Here is a 15553-nt window from a genome sequence, read left to right as displayed (position 1 = left end):
ACCGTGGCCGGTGAAATTGTGGATCGTATCTTTAAAATTCAGAGGATGAGACCCGTCAAACATCCTGCAGAACAGAGAATTTAAAATGGCTGTTTTTCCAGGGCCTGCAAAATTGTTTTGTTGGGGGGACTGTGGAACACCTGCCTCAAAATGTCGTTCAGAACATCTCCCGAACGTCGTTTTCCTTAATTGACTTGGAAATGGCCCAAATGTATTGCTGAATGCAGTCTAATTAATATTAATAATAAATGCCATTATTAACATCAAAGAACATCTGGTGCTCCTGTTTACTCGGAAGCCTTATATGTAACACATTTTGTGGCTGTTTCATCTCAGGAACATTGTGCGGTAAACAATTTTTGCCACGCAGGTCAAGACAGACCCCTGTCCAAGCATAATGCATTATATTTTTTAAAAAATCAAATATTTTCGTCGGGTCACATTCGTTGCTGTGATACGCGCTCGGGTTAGAGGTCCCTGGAGTAAACCATTTCGGAAAAAAAAAAAGCAAAGCTGCTGCTCCCAGCATCTGTACATTGGCTACATTAGAGTTTCGTACAATAAATCAACCACTGAATAACTTTAATCTAAAATTTCATTAAGTAGTTCTTGTCAGGTAGTAAAGCTGGATAATGCAGTGCTGTTTAATGATAATTGGTGTTTGGTTAATAAATTCTGCAAGTTCGAATTACTTTCTAGCAATCTATAGAATGCAAGGCTCAGCAGTGTAAGTAAACCTCAAATTGATTAACTCGCACGAACCAGGCGCTCACAAAGATGGCACTCTTCCAAATAAGAAAAGAGAGCAGCGCATCAGCCGGATGGTGTTATGTTGCTCCAGAGCAAGAAATAAATCCCCCCGGGTGCATTTTTAAAAGCTTATGCCTTTGAAATGATGTCATCATATTTTATATATTTTTTTCTTTTCTTTCATATTTTCTTTATATGTACACACACTTAGGTCACTGGTTCACAAGACACGTGACACATTAGAATAATGGAAAGCCTTTTTTTTTATATCATAGCATCAAAACCACAAAACAATTTAGCTGGAAAGTATTATTGAAAGGGCGCCATTACCAGCAAGCTGGCGCTCTCCAGCAATTAATGGAGGCAGGGTGTGGCCGGGGAGGGCGGCGCGGCTCCCCCTGCGTCTCGTGTGTGCGAGGAGGAGAATCGGAGCTGCTCGCGAGTGAGGCCCCTCACCTGGTCCTAGGGGGTCGTGTGGGTTTGGGGGCGCAGGGCCGTGGGTGCCTGGGTCTGGGGGATCGGGGGCTCAGTGGCCTCCTGGGAGGGAGGAAGAGGGAGAGTTCTGTCATCTCCTCCCACGATGCCTGGGACACTGCAGTCCTTCAGGCAGTGGTTCCACACTAGAAATAATGCTCTCGGTGTCCTGTGAGCCACGGCTCCCGTCCATGTTCCTGGGTGGGTGAGGGCACCCAGCCCCGGGAGACGTGGCCCAGGGACAGAGTCGGGGTGTCCACACTGTTCTCCAGCCCAGACGTGCGTGTCCAGCTGGGTGTGGGGTCACTCCCGCAGCCGGAGTTCACAAATGTAGATCTGGAGGGCTCTGGAGTGTTCGGGGGTGGGAGGGCCTGGTCTCGGTGGGGGGGCTGGTGGAAGGGGACAAGCGTCCTGCTGGGCTGATGTCTGAGCTGCCCCAGCAGCTGGTGTCCCTCCCTGTGGATGGGGGACTGAGGAGAAGACCCCTTGACTGGGGATGAGCACCTTGGTCCAGGGGCTGCCAGGGCTAGCGGCCGGCTGTCCTGCGGGGGTGCTGTGGGGACCACGGTGACTAGGTACAGTGTCCCCCTGGCTGTGGTCTTTAGCCACCAACAGGAGTGGCTTTGCCTTTGAAGCCGAGCAGAGGGCACCAATGGCACGTGCTTCCCCGGGGAGATGAGCCCAGGCCTCAGACACGCCCTGTCCCCTCCAGCTGCGGACCGCCCAGCTGAGGCGGTTGCCATCTTTGGGTGCTTGTGGGAGGTGACACGGCTCACCCTGTCCCTAAAAGCCAGTCTGCTGTCACGGGCCCTCCTTGTCTGGGGATGTGGCGGGTGCTACGCTGGCCTTGTGGGCGCCTTTCCCACTTGAGTCCACGCTGGCCTTGTCCGCAGCCTCGGGTCCGGGTCTGGGAGGCGGTCGCAGATGAGCAGGGAAATGCTGTGCTTGTCTCAGGCCAAACGAAGAGCAGGCAGGAGCCCAGGGCCTCCCCCTCCAGGCAGGGCTGCTGGGCTGCGCTCGGAGCGGCCTTCCTGCGGGGAACAGATCCCACAGAGAGAGTGGCTGCCCCCACCCAGCGGGGCTCCTGGTGTCCCTCACTCAGCCCCATGTGTCCCCGCATGTCCGTTTGTCACTGCTGACGTCCGTCCACAGAGCTCTGTCTCAGGGGTCAGGAGACCTCGACTCCGGAGGGCTTTGCCCTCAGTGGCGATGGAGCCGGTGGGGTGCGGACCTCTGCCAGCCTCAGCTTTCCTGCCTGTACAATGGGGTGATGCTCGTCCAGCCTGCCCGCTGCTGCCGGGGCAGCGGCCTTGGTCTTTCCAGCGTTTATCTTAACATCGGTTGGTCCATACAGTGCCGTCACCATGTCCTGCGTGTTTAGCGTGCCACCCACGTGCGTGGTCCACCGTCAGTGACACGCTCAGCCTCTGCTGGCCTTGCGCCGTGGGCACGGAGCAGGGCTCAGTTGGTGCCCGGTGCTCGGCGCAGAGCAGGGGCCACCCTGGGCTGCATGACAGCACAGTGTTCTCGGGCTGAGCTCCACTACTCGTGGTGGGTGGCCCTGAGTCCTGCTCCTTAAAGGACACCCCAGGAGTAGGACATCAGCCAGGGACCCATCCGAGGACCTGCACGGGCCGGAGACCTGCCCCTCGAGGGAAAGGCCGAGGGCAGGGGGAGAAGCAGGTTCCCGGATGAGAGCCCTGTGATCTGCCTTCCTGGTGACATCAGGGCAATGGCGAGAACGGGGCCCTCGTGGCAGGACTCGGACACCAGCCCGGAGGTCCCCTGCCGCCTGCGAGTGTCCCCAGGCAGCCGCTCCGTGGTCCGTGTCCCTTGGCCCCTGTCTCCATGATGCGGTGCCCGGCACAGGGTGGCGCTGGTTCTCGTTTGCTGTCCGGGTGACTTCTCTCACTCCCAGCAAACACCGGGGACGGGAACCAAGCGAGGAGCGAGGCAGGAAGGTGCACGGAGCTTCCGTTCCCTGGGTCAGGCCAGCCTTGCTGTCGGCTCGGAGTGGCTCGGAGGATGAGGCTGGGGGCACCTCGAGAAGAAAGCCGGAGGAGATAATGACAGTGCCCTTCGCGACAGAAAGGTCGGCTGACATGTGTTTATGGAGTGGCTCTCTGGGCCAGCCGTGCAGCTGGCGACGTGACTGGCCCATCCCGGGGCCCTCGGAACACATGGGGAGAACGAGTGAGTGGCCGGGAGTGGCACCCCGTCCTGGAGAAGTGTCCGGAGAAGGTTCGGGGGGTGGGGTGGGCCAGGGAGGCCACAGGAGGGAGGCAGGATGGGTGAGGGTCGGTGTGGTGGCGAGAGTGCGGTCCAGGCCCACACGGCGGAGGACGGCGGGGTCCCCGCACCCAGGCTGCTGCCTGTGGAGGGACGGGTGCCGGCCCGAGGTTCTGCTGCGGCCGCCACGTCTCTGGTCGCTGCCCCTGCTGCCGAGGTCTCTTTGAAACCTCACGGGCCCTCATTTCTGGTTGCAGTTTGGCGTCAACAGCGGCGGGCCAGAGGATGTTTGCCGTCACTTAGAGGACGCCTGTGGGCCTCTGGCTCCGAGCTCCGGACCCCACAGTCACCGCCGGCTTTGAAATCATAGTCCCGCCGTAAAGACCAGAGTCAGTCTGCAGGCCCTGCCTCCTGGGCTCGGCGGAGGTTCCTGGGCCGACATCGTGGGTGGAAGGGGTGGCCGGGATCACAGCAGCCTAGGCGGGAACCCAGCCGGCCAGTGGGGGCAGCCAAGTGGGGAGGGTGCGGGGGCAGAAGGGGGCGCTCCAGCCACTCAGCCCCCAGTAACCGCCGCCCGGAAAGGCCTGGTCCCGGTGCGGTTTCTCAGGAGACGCTCTCGCATCCACCCCTGGAACGCCCCATGTTCGTAAACACTGAACGCAGATTCAGCACGCGTGAGCCCTGCGTGAGGAGTGGGGGTGCTGCAAGGGCGGAAACAGCTGCGAAAGGCCCCCAAGAGGCCTCAGGCCACCTGCGTCCCCTCTGCCTCCCTGGCCCACGTCCCCCGAGGTGTGGGGCCACCGTGTGCTCCTCCCAGGGGCTCTGAGTGTCCCAGGTCAGGGCGGCCGGCACCCCTTGGTGGCTTTGGGCATGTGCTACAAAACCAGGTTCAATCAATGTGCTGAGTGCAGAGTACTGGGTACCACTGTCACTGAACCACCGGCTCGGTCCCCTCCCTTCCCGGGCAGGGGACAGCGGGCAGAGGCTGGAGCACCTGGGGAGGGTGGCGTCCTCACAGGGCACTGGAGGGACGGGGTGGGAGCTGGCACTGGGCCGGCCTTGGGTCCGACTTGTTGCCACCCGTGTGACTGAGGCGGAGGGCGCACTGTTTGGGCCTCCGCTTCGGTTCCCGGGGTCGCAGGCCTGACAGGTGGCTGGTCCCTGAGCTGTGACACCCCAGTGGGGACACGTGTCCCTGAGCTCAGGCTTCCCAGGGCACAGAGGGCCAGAGCCGGGGTCTCACACAGCCACGCACTGTCCCCCCGAGGGCTGGGACAGGGAGTGAGCATTACGGGGGGGGGGGGCTGGCTTCCACATCAGGGGCGACAGTCGTTTTTCACATTAAAGAAAAAGTCACTGGCATCTTCTCGAGCAAGGAGGGTGGCCTTGTCAAATTGTTGTTATTTATGGAAAAAATCAAAGTGCCTGCTCTGCCAGGCACCGGCTGTTTTGGGGGACAGACCAGAGGTTGGCTGGGAATGGGAGCGGGAGCAGTGGGTGGGGGCGCTGGCCCTGAGGGCCGGGGGGCGGCATGGGGGGCCCGGGCCCCCCAGGGCAGGGCCCTGGGGCCATGTGGTCAGCCGGCTGTTGCGTTGGTAGTTATCATTTTTAACTTGACTGTCTGAGGGCACAGCGGTCGGTGCCCCTGACCAAGACAGTCAGGTGCTGCGTGTTTTAAAACTTCCTGTGGTGCCCCAGGCGACGGTCGCTGCTCTCGGCCCCGGCGCCTCTGCAGGGCCTCAGGTGCACTGAGCCTCACGCACCCCTGAGCTCGGGGGGCCCTGGGACCCTCAGCGATGGTGGTGTCACCTGGTTTCAGGGACAAGGACAAAGCGTGTGGTGCTTTGCTCAGGGAGACAGCCGAGACTCTGACTCTGAGCGTATAGTTGAACACAGCCCGGGGTTTTGGGGCGCTCAGCACCCACGTGGGTCCCTGCAGCCCCTGGGCCTCATGGCCACCCAGGTCCAGCCCTCGTCTCCTGCCCCATCAGCCAGGCTGGCTGTTGGAGCCCCTCCTTCCGGGGCTCCTGGACAGGCTGTCATCTTGCTTACTCAGGACCTTGTCCCTGGTCGAGCTTCCTTCGGGGTAGCCCGTGGGACCCCAGAGCCTGAAAAGTCCCCTTTGAGAAATGCACGAACATTGGGTACTTTTCTCTGTGGCTGAAGGAAGCTGGGGCAGACTCAGCTTTCCCAATGCAGGGGCTGCCCCCCGCCCCTCCCGGAGCCGGGTCAGCGTGTCGATCCACAGGTTGCCCGTTCACACGCGTGCCGGGAGGAGGGGTCGTGGCCTGGTCCCCTGCAGGCTTCAGGTAGAGGGACCAGCTCTGGGTGGCTCCCCCGGCCAGAGGGGCCCTCGGCGATGGCTGGAGCTCTCGGAGGGGGATCACGCAGCCTGCTCGGTTGCGGCGAAGGGTCCCTGTGAGCACATCAGGGGAGACCAGCTGCCTGTGCTGTGGCGTCAGAAATAGATCCGGGCCTCGCCAGTCTGCACGAGAGAGGCGACCAGAGGAAGCTGCTGAGCGTCTCCCCGGCCTGTTGGCAGGTATCCCAGCCTTTTTAGCAGCCCCAGCCACCAGCTGGGCGAGGGGGCACACCACGGGCGGGGGGTCGGTCCCCAGAGCGCCGGTTCCACCTTTGTTTGGCCCACACGTACCAAGGCAGTGGGCAGCAGGGTGGCTGTGATCCCGCTCTGAGCCGAGGGCAGGGGACCGTCCTTGGGAGAGCCACCAGCTGGGTGACACACCTCTGCTCTGGGAAGATGTGCACTGGGATGGGCGGAGCCAGATAGATTTTTTTTTTTGCTCATTTTTACATGTTCCCCAAAGTATTTATGACTACAGGAGATGGAGGAGTTCAGCCTCTGTTTTAAAAATGTCACATCTCGGTCTGGCAGCGGCCTGCCTCCGATCACGGGTCTCACATGAAAGGGGCCGCGCAAGTCGGCTCGGCTCAAAAATGGCAGTGACTTCAGAGCTGGCAAGTGACACTGGTTTTCTGCCACTGTTTACCCTTCAATAAAAAATGCATATTTACCATAGCAACCTCGGGATCACGTGGCGCCCTCCGAAACAGGGTGGCTTCTTAAAGAAACACGCACGCTCTGAGGGGCGGGCGCTCTGGGGGCAGAGCTGTGAGCTGCGCAGGGCAGGCCTCCTCCCGGGGGGGCTGCGGGGCGTCCACACTTCACCCTCACGGAGGTCGTTTGGTCCCGTGCCCGAAATTTCAGGACCTTCTTTCTGGAAATAAAAACAAAAATTAGTCTCGGAGAGGCTTTCGTTTATCTCCACGCTTTGCCGGTTGTTTATCGTGGTGTGGTCCTGTGTGTGTTTCTGTGTTGATCAGCACATGTGTGTGCATGTGCGTGTTTTTCAAGCCATCAGTATTGTGCTTGAAGGGAGGCTGGCTTGGAGTCTCATGACCTGCAGTGTCATCTGTGATCACAGACCGTCCTGCGTGCGAAGCGTTGCTGCAACCTGACTTCTTTTCCACTGTCTCCTCAGGAGGGTCACCCAGGTCTCAGGGGCTTTGGAGAGGCTGTTCCCGGAGGGGCCTTTCAGAAGTGGAGCGTGTCTCCGCGCTGGGCCTTGTGGGGGTGTCTGGTGCCACCCTGGGGGATGGTGGGGTGGGGGGCACTCAGGCCACAGGTCTCTGCTGTCCCTGCCCGGGCGTTGGTGCATGTCGGGAACGCGTCCCTTTGACCCTGCATCAGGCGCCAAGCGAAACCCATTAGGAGGCCTGTCCCCACCCGGGGCTTAGGTGAGGACACCGAACCTCCGACAGGTCCTGTTGCTGGCCCAGGACCACCTCCCCCAAACTGGTGGAGCTTGGTTTTGACCCCAAGTCGTCGGGCCGCAGACACTTCCCTCCGCCCTGTACTTTAAACCGTGTTGTCCAGCTTGAGCCGGAAGGGGGACAGAACAGAGCCGCCTTCAGAGAAGAGGCAGCGACCAGAAGGTTCCATATGGCCTTCGTGTCCTGCAGCTTTCGGGGGCCCGCGCCCCGGTTTCCACCTGTGCCTGGTTTCTGTGGGGGCCGCAGCCTCTGGGCACCTGTGCCGGCTGGAACTGAGAGGACTTTTAAAGTTCCTCTAAGCCACACGCAGACCCCTGAGAAAAACAAGAACGTGGTGCGGCCTGCTCCGTTCCAGGGCTTTGGGGGCATCTGATTGCGAAGTGAGGCAGCGCCCCCGGTGGCGGGGGGGGGGGGGCTGTGACCCAGACCCACGCCGGAGCTGGCCAGTCCGCCCGAGGCGTGTCCACCGGCCGTTCCCTAATCTCCCCTCACGAGGGCCTGCGTGCGCCTTAACGGATTATCTAGAACAGCCGCCCACGTCACCTCAAGTCAGCCCGGACCCTGCGTCCCCGCGAGCCGGGGAGGTAATTGCTTATCGTGTATCTCTTTGTTCCCGGCACTTTTATAAAAGAATATGTATTATGTATGGTGTGACCTTCAAATGTCAGGAATGTGTTGTGCAATAAACTGTCAATATTTGTGGTTGTAAGGTTCTCGATGACTTTTACAATAATTGGAGCGGCTGTATTAAAAGCCCGGATCACTCAGCTGGTTAAAGAGAAAGACATCGGCCGGCGCTCACTGGGGACTTGCCTTCTGCCAGCGATTAAATGAAAGATATTGCAAGGTGCTCAAGATGTCGTCTTTGTTTAAAAGAGAATGTGGCAAAACTCATCTCCCCGGCAGGCCTTCTCTGCAGAGCCCCCCACCCTTCCAACGTGCGCTCCTGAAGGGCCAGCCCGCAGGTGGCCGCGGCTCCGCCCCTCCGGCCTGTCTCAGGGCCTCGTGGGGGAGGGCTCCCGGAAACGCCCCGCAGGGCAGCCAGGGTCCCCTCCGCTCTTCCCCCTCCCCCCTGTGCCCCTAAATGAGGGGGCCTTACATTATCTTAAGAGCATCTTAAAAGCTATAGTCTTTGTTTTCTTTTAAGAAAATAAATTAGGTAGGAATCTTTTGGGAACTTATGCTTTATTGAGAGGAGAAGCTTTGTCTTTTACTTTTAAAGAAAATTTGGAAGCAGCAAGGCCTCCCAGATATTTTGCAATAGTTGTGATAGTACTTGGGGTGTGGATGACTTTAAAAAGTAGCTGTTTTATGCTATGCTTCTGTTGATGAGTATGTCTTTGATGTCTTCTCACGACGGTGAGGGCTCCATTTTTTAGCAAGGCAGTGGGTGAGGGGAGGTCCCTCCACAACACGGCCCCTCTTCTAGAAAGCTCGCCTGCATCTGTACTGTCACACCTGTGTGATTGTGGCTCCTTCCACCTGGGCAGGGAGGTGACCAGAAACACCCCGCGGCTGCCTCCTCCCGGAAGCCTCCTCCCGGAAGCCTCCTCTGACCCCCTGCTCACCCTGCTGGCGTCGCACTGCGGTCCCTGAAGGTGCTGAGCCCTTTGGGGCGTTTCCGGTGTTTTGCTGGTGCCCCGGGCCGGTCGCTCCTGGGCCACTCAAGTTAGCTGCCCTCTTGCAGTCAGGGGCTGATCTTAGCCTCCGAATTCCAACTCGCTTGCCTCCTCTGATTGCTTTATTTACCGGAAAAGGCATGTACACTTCTTTTTTGAAGTACGAATTGCTCATCCACTCTGAGCCAAGTGCCTGCCATGTGCTGGGGCAGAGCGTCACACCGAGGCAGAAGGCTGCCGTGTGCCCGGAGCGTGTGGTCCTGGCACAGGCAGGAGTGGACAGGGACACTGGTCAGTGTGTGTGTTTGCAGAGGGTGGTGGCAGGTGTTTCAAAGGAGCAAAGCAGAGAGCATGCTGGGAGTGGGGGCCCGGGAGCCACCTCCAGACAGCGTGGTTGCAGACGTCTCTCAGAGCGGGCGTCTTTGGAGAGTCCAGGGAGGGGCCACCAGAGCAGAGCCCCGAGTTGGGACCCAGCTCAGAGGGGAGCTGAAGGGGGCACTGAGGAAGCAGCGTCCGGATGAGGTCCGGGTGGTAGTGGGGCCGCGTGGGCGTGGGGTGCACGACCGTGAGAAGGAGCCGGGGTTGCTCTAGAGCCTGGAGGGTCCACGGGCCCCTCCTGCTGCTGCGCGTGACCAGGCTTTTCCCAGGACACCGCAGCTCCCTGGCTGGGCCCTCGGCCACTTCCCTGCATGTTCTCCTCATCCAGCCAGTTCTCGGTGGCCCTGCTCTGCGCAGGTCATGGGTCATCCCACCCATGTCTGGGGCAGGTTCCAGCCCACCCCACCCTGAGAGGGGTGTGCAAGGGGCGTACAGGGCCCAAGGAGACCCGTCACACCAGATGTCTTGTCCAGGTCCATCTGTCCGTCATGAGTCCTGCTGCCACACCCACAGTCACGGGCCCCACACTGGGGACTCAAAGTGCATGCCTCCAGCTGGCCCTGAGGGCCCGGGGGGAGCTGGCGCCCCAAGGACTGTGGAGATGTTGTCCAGGGCAGGGTCACACAGTGCCATGGGTGGTCCCGTGTCCTGCAGGGTCCACACTCCCTGGCAGAGGAGAAAGGGCTCCCGGCCGAGTCACCCCAGAATCGCATCTGGCCCCCAGTGCTGGCTCCCCAAACCCTTGTGTATTTTCAGGGAAATCTAATCCATGTGTTTCTGATTCATTTTCACTTAACTCATCAAAATGTTGCTTTAGAGAAGCTATTTGAGATGCTAGTATCTTATATATGTTTTTTTTTCCTCCAAACTTTGGCCTTTTTATGACCTATTTCCCCAATTCCTGAAATCCTATCTTGCCAAAAGCAAAAAATGCAGAGTTTTGAGTTTGGGTCTAAGGTGGGAAAAGGCAGCGACAGAGAACACCTGGCCCTCCTCCACTGTGTCTCTTGATGCCCAGAAACCGGCTCACGAGCCAGGTGGCCCCCCCAGGAGCCCAGCCCCGTCCCTGGTGCCGAGACCCACAGGGAAGCTGGCTGCCACCTGGCTGCCACCTTCTCCTAAGTGGACAAATCCCTCTTCACTTAAACGGGTGCTTCTGCCAACTCCTAGTGATGCTTTCCAACTGTTGCCCATGACGACGCACGGCCACCCTACAGCAGGGGCACCGAAGGACCGCTGACCACGGTGTGAGTCGCCCGAGAGTTAACGAGAATCGTTGACAGCAATGCCATAGTTTTTCTGCATGCCATTAATTTGAAATCATTTTTAAAAGTAAAAGGAACTCTTTGCTAGGAATCTCTACCGTAGTAGACATTGTTTGAGTCTGTTAATTTTAGAGTTTTCAAAATTAGGGCGAGTGGTAAGCTTTCAAGCTTTCCAGAGGAGCTACACATTCCTGTGGACTTTCTCCAAGGTGTTAGCTGTTTTGTCTCCCCCGAGGAGATCTTAAAACACTGGTACATTTGGGCAAAGAAATGAGGAAAGATGCAGTTCTTTGGTGTCCTGTTCTCCCTTTAGAGTCCAGAAATAGGGTTGTTTCATTAATGAATTGAGATTCGGACTTCGTGGGGCTCTCTGTACAGGGAACATTCAGAATTAACTGCACAACTCATCCAGGAAAACGTATTCACTGTTATACTAGAAATTCCATAATAATTAAAATGCTGTGGAATTCTGTTATAAAGGAGTAGATGTTGAGATGTACAGATAGCTGCTTTACCCAGGTAAGGTTTCCGGGAGAACTCTGCATTCACTGCATGGATTCGTCGTCACCACCACCACCACCACCACCATCACCACCATCACTTCACCAGCACCACCATCACCAGCACCACCACCATCACCACCACCATCACCAGCACCACCATCACCAGCACCAGCACCATCACCAGCACCATCACCATCATTGCCATCAACACCACCAACGTCCTCATTACAATTTTCTTCGATGGAAATCTTCTTTCAACGCACTGCCTCTGTGGTCCCCCTGGCCCTCATCCTCTGAGCCACTCTGTGAATGAGCAGGGCGACTTCACCCAGAGAAGCTGACCCTCTCGGCCAGCCCCTGTGCCCCTGACAGGGGCGTTCACCGGACCTCCTTGGCTTAGCAGAGACAAGGAGCTTTTTCCTCAGTCCTGCAGATCGGGGCGGGGTCAGCTCCTAGCCACCCGAGACTGAGCGGCCCAGGAGGCCTGAAGTGTGTGGTTCTGCCCCTTGACCCTTGATCAGCGAGGTGGCTGGGGCCCAGGAAGGTGGGCAGGTGGCATCACAGTCTCTCCTTGATGTGGCCTCCTGCCATGGGCCAGAGCCAGTCACGTGGTCTCAACTCAGTGCCAAGGAAGTTGGGACAATCAGGGACACCTGGAGTTCCAGGAGCCCTCACTGTTCCTTCTCAGCCCTGTTCTCTCATCTTCTTAGTGACTCAGGAGGAGCAAAAGCCTGTGAGTGAAGAGCTGAGAGAGGCCGTGGTGGGGACGGTGCGGCCAGGCGGCAGGAGTTTGGTCCCCTGGGCCACGCAGAGGCGCATGTGGGGCAGGGTGAGGGGAGGGGCCTCGGACGGCAGGCTGGGGGCCCGCAGGGGGAGGGTATCCGGCACCTCCGGGCCGACAGGCCTGTTTTGAAATACGCACCCAGGAACCTCCCTGCTTACAGACACCCTGGGAAACATTTATCAGTTTATCTTTACAACACGAAATTATTTGATCAGCCACGGTTTTGCGTTTCAAACAGAGTCTGGGTGAGGATGTCACGAGACGCCGTGTTCCCACGAGGCAGCGAAGTCAGTCTTGGGGACGGCAAACGTGGCTGGTAGTCCCCAATGCGTCTGGGCTTGACATGGCTTTGTCTGTCTTTGTACGCGCCCAGGACAGGTGACGATGGCGGTTCTCACATGACCCACGGACGGTTAGTCCGTGTCTGCGCCTCAGCCCCCCACAGCGGCCCCCCACCCTCCTGCCGACCCCTCCCGGGAGGTCACGCAGGTCCTGTCGCCTGGGAGCTTGCCAGTGTTGCCGTCCACTCAGGTGTTAGAGCAGACGGAGGAGTAGGTTTCTGACCTTGAGGTGACACCGTGAGGCATGTCAGTCATCTGATGTCACCCCCAAGGAACACGGTCTTGAGACCCAGCTCTAAATGGTGGCCTGTCTTCTTTTCAGCAAAGACACCGAGTGGGTGGGACAGGTGCGCTTGCCGGGCTGCAGGCACCGGGTAGAGTCCCCGGTTCCAGGCTGTCCCCTGGGAATGGCAGCAGCCCGGTCAGCCAGTTCCGCCTGGAACCATATTCACTGCACCTACACGGGACTCCGCACCTGAGGAGTGGACCCCACAGGGGCTAGTGGGGTCCAGAGAAGAAACAGGGTCCCAGGGGGGGCGTTTCCCTGCATTTCCCCGTCAGGCGAGGCCCCGCGCACCTGGCTGAGGCAGGTCAGTCAGGAGGTGGCCCCCCTGGGGCCCCCAGGATCTGGGGGGCCCTTCCTTCCGTACAGATGAGCACGGAGGAGCAGATGAAAGCTCTGTCCCCGGGTCCCCTTCTGTCCCCAGAACTCTCAGAGACCACACATGTCTGATGGGAGGGAAGGAGCACTCGTGTCCTGGGAGAGGACATTCTTAAAAAGCTTGGACCAACCCGCACACGGCCTGACGGAGGAACACAGATGTAACATGTCTCCTCCTTTCTGGGCTCCCCGGCTGGGGCGTGGGGCGGCGGGCCCAGCCTCGGGCCCTGTCCTGGGCGTCTCGCGGAAGGACAGCTGTCGGCGCCTCTGCTCGGGTGGGCCAGGGGCCGGGCGCCGTGTCTGGCGGTCTGAGCCAGTCTCCCCGTGCTGGGTGGGGCTGCGCCGTGCGAGCCCAGGGTCCCCGGCACAAATCCCGGCCGAGCGTCCTCGGCCGTCACTGTACTTGGCTGGCGGCCCCTCTGGACACTTCCTGGGACCACCCACAACTCCCCTTCATCGCCGCTCAGAGTTTGTTTTTCTAGTTGGATTTAGTCTGAGAGAAAACGCCGTAGGCCTTCTGGCCCTCCAAGAAAAACCATTTCTGTGTAAAGTGAAAATTAGGTTCTTAAATCTGCAAAGAAAGCTGTTTATCTTATAAATGTATTCTCTTTATGGGGCCACACATACCCACGATGGAAAGATGAAAGGGACCAGCCCCCGCTCCGTCACTCGGAGTGACCGTGGTCAGGCGCGGCTCTCTGTGGCCTGTCCGGAGGCTTGGGCCTCACCGAGTGCTTCCCGGGACGGGCCCGGTCAGGGGCCGCCGAAGGCCGCGTCCCCCACTCTCTCTGCTTGGCTCCCCTCCATTCCTTCTGTTACCCCTGGGGGCTTGGTGGGCGGGAGATGGGGAGAGGCGCCTGTGTACACATAGGGGATCGCAAGGGGCACAGCCGTCCACCGTGCTTCTGTAGGGACAGCCGGGGCACCCGGTTCTGCGTGCAGTCGAAACCAAGAGCGGTTGGCCACCGGCTCACTTGAACGGGCGTCTGCAGGGCTCCCCCGGGGTCCTGGGTGTGTCAGGCTGACCTCAGGGTCCAGCCTCGGGAGCTGGGTGCCTTGGGGAGGCCGGGGCTGGCGCTCTGGGTCCAGCGCTCTGGCAGCAGGACGGCCGGGTGGAGGGACGCTGCAGCTGTTTAAACCCAGCCGGTGGGTGACTCAGTTTGGCATCTGGTCAGCGTCCCCGGCCTTTTGGGGAACTGGCTCAATAGGGCAGAGGCGGATGCAGCCCCTAGAGACCTCGGCCTGGGATGGGGGTGGGGGGTGCGGTGCCCCGCTGTGAGCACGCGTGGGCGCGTGTTCGCCGAGGCACTCACTCCCTCGGGCCTGCTTACTGCCATCAGTGACCGTTGCCGGTAGCCTTCGCACCTCACGGAGGACCACAGACCTGGCGCTCGGCAGGGAGAGTTCCACGTGCTGTGCAGTTGCGTGGAAAAGCGCTCGGGCAGTTAGACCCTCGGCACTGCTCCCTCGGGGCAGTTAGAGGGGCGGGGAGATGGGGACCTAGTGGCGAGCCCTGGATAGCTCCCCCAGGGTGGCAGTGGGCACACTCCAAATGAGGGTGGGGCCTTGGAGCCCAGCATCCCCATGCGCCTGAGCTCACGTCCTAAGGACAGTGAAGCCTGCTTGCCCTGGTCCTGCGTCTGGTCTCTGCGCCCGGCCTCTTCGGCTCCAAGCAGCGAACACCAGCACGGGTCTCGCAGAAAGAAGCATTTTGCATCCTCCATTGCTTGCAAGGTGCAGATCACATTTGTTCTGTCTGCAGCAGCCACAGGTCCGTCATTAGCCCTGAAGGTCCCCTTCTTCTCACTGCAGAGCTACCGCGAAGCCCCAGGTGCGGCCGAGGCTGCAGGGAGCCAGGTCGCTGGGGACCTGGGGTCGGTGCAGGCCATCAGCTGTAGCCCCCCCCGCCCCGTCTGTCCACCCCACACATGGCCACCACTGCCTGGCTGGCCACCGGTGTTGCAGTGACGTGTCCTCAGAGCACTTGATGTTTCCACAGTTTTATTTACCGCCACGCCCCGTCATTTCTGTGTGGAAGGCAGCTGCGTGGAAATTTCACTCCGCTTTCTAATGGACTACACAGGCAGTAACGGCAGGCCATTTGCATTGAGGCTTCCAGACGGAGCCCTCCGGTCTCCGCGCCCCAAGCACACGGCTGTCTGCAGCTGAGCTTCTCCACGAGGCTGGCTGTGTCTCTGTGTTTATCGCGGGCTAATTGCGGGACCGCGTCTCCAGACGGCTCCTCTCCCTTCCCCGAGAGCACGGCGCACAGCGAGCGGCGCAAGACGCTGAGGACTCGAGGACGCGTCGGGGATAATTTTCTCTCCTGTCCCAAAATAGCTCCGAGTCTGCACGTCTTGGGGACTCGGCAGAGATGCTTTCTTTTCTGCTCGTCGCTTGATACCACGCGAATGAGATTTCACTCCGTGGCGCGCTCCGCAGCGAGGCCATGGCGCGAATTACTCAGACGCCACCTTGGAAACTTTTGGAAAAAATGGATTTAATAGGAGCTAAGCAAAAGAAGAAAGCAAACCAGCTGCTGATACAGCTGTTTCTTCTCTTGTTTAATTCAGTTCGATATAAAGGTACCATATGCCGCTCAGAACGACGAGGGGAGAGATGAAATAATTTTAGAGAATAACAAGAAAATACATGAATTGTCAGCATTCTGTCAGATTTAGAGAATGAAGTAGGCAGGTGTGGTATTGACATGTTTAGCTCTGTGTGGCGTTCGCAGTGCGGGTGCGAACAACGCGT

General features: G+C 59.1%; 1 protein-coding gene across 4 annotated transcripts in view; it reads left to right on the top strand.

Annotated features, from left to right (window-relative positions):
* ZNF536 (zinc finger protein 536) overlaps positions 1–15553 on the top strand; it is a 316452-nt gene that overhangs the window by 194944 nt on the left and 105955 nt on the right. The window lies entirely within an intron of this gene.

This window comes from Artibeus jamaicensis, unplaced genomic scaffold, assembly GCF_021234435.1.
Source record: "Artibeus jamaicensis isolate MK-2021 breed Jamaican fruit bat unplaced genomic scaffold, CSHL_Jam_final contig_755, whole genome shotgun sequence".
Lineage (NCBI taxonomy): Eukaryota > Metazoa > Chordata > Mammalia > Chiroptera > Phyllostomidae > Artibeus > Artibeus jamaicensis.
The sequence above is the reverse complement of the archived record's forward strand: the minus strand, read 5'-3'. Positions and strand labels throughout refer to the sequence as shown.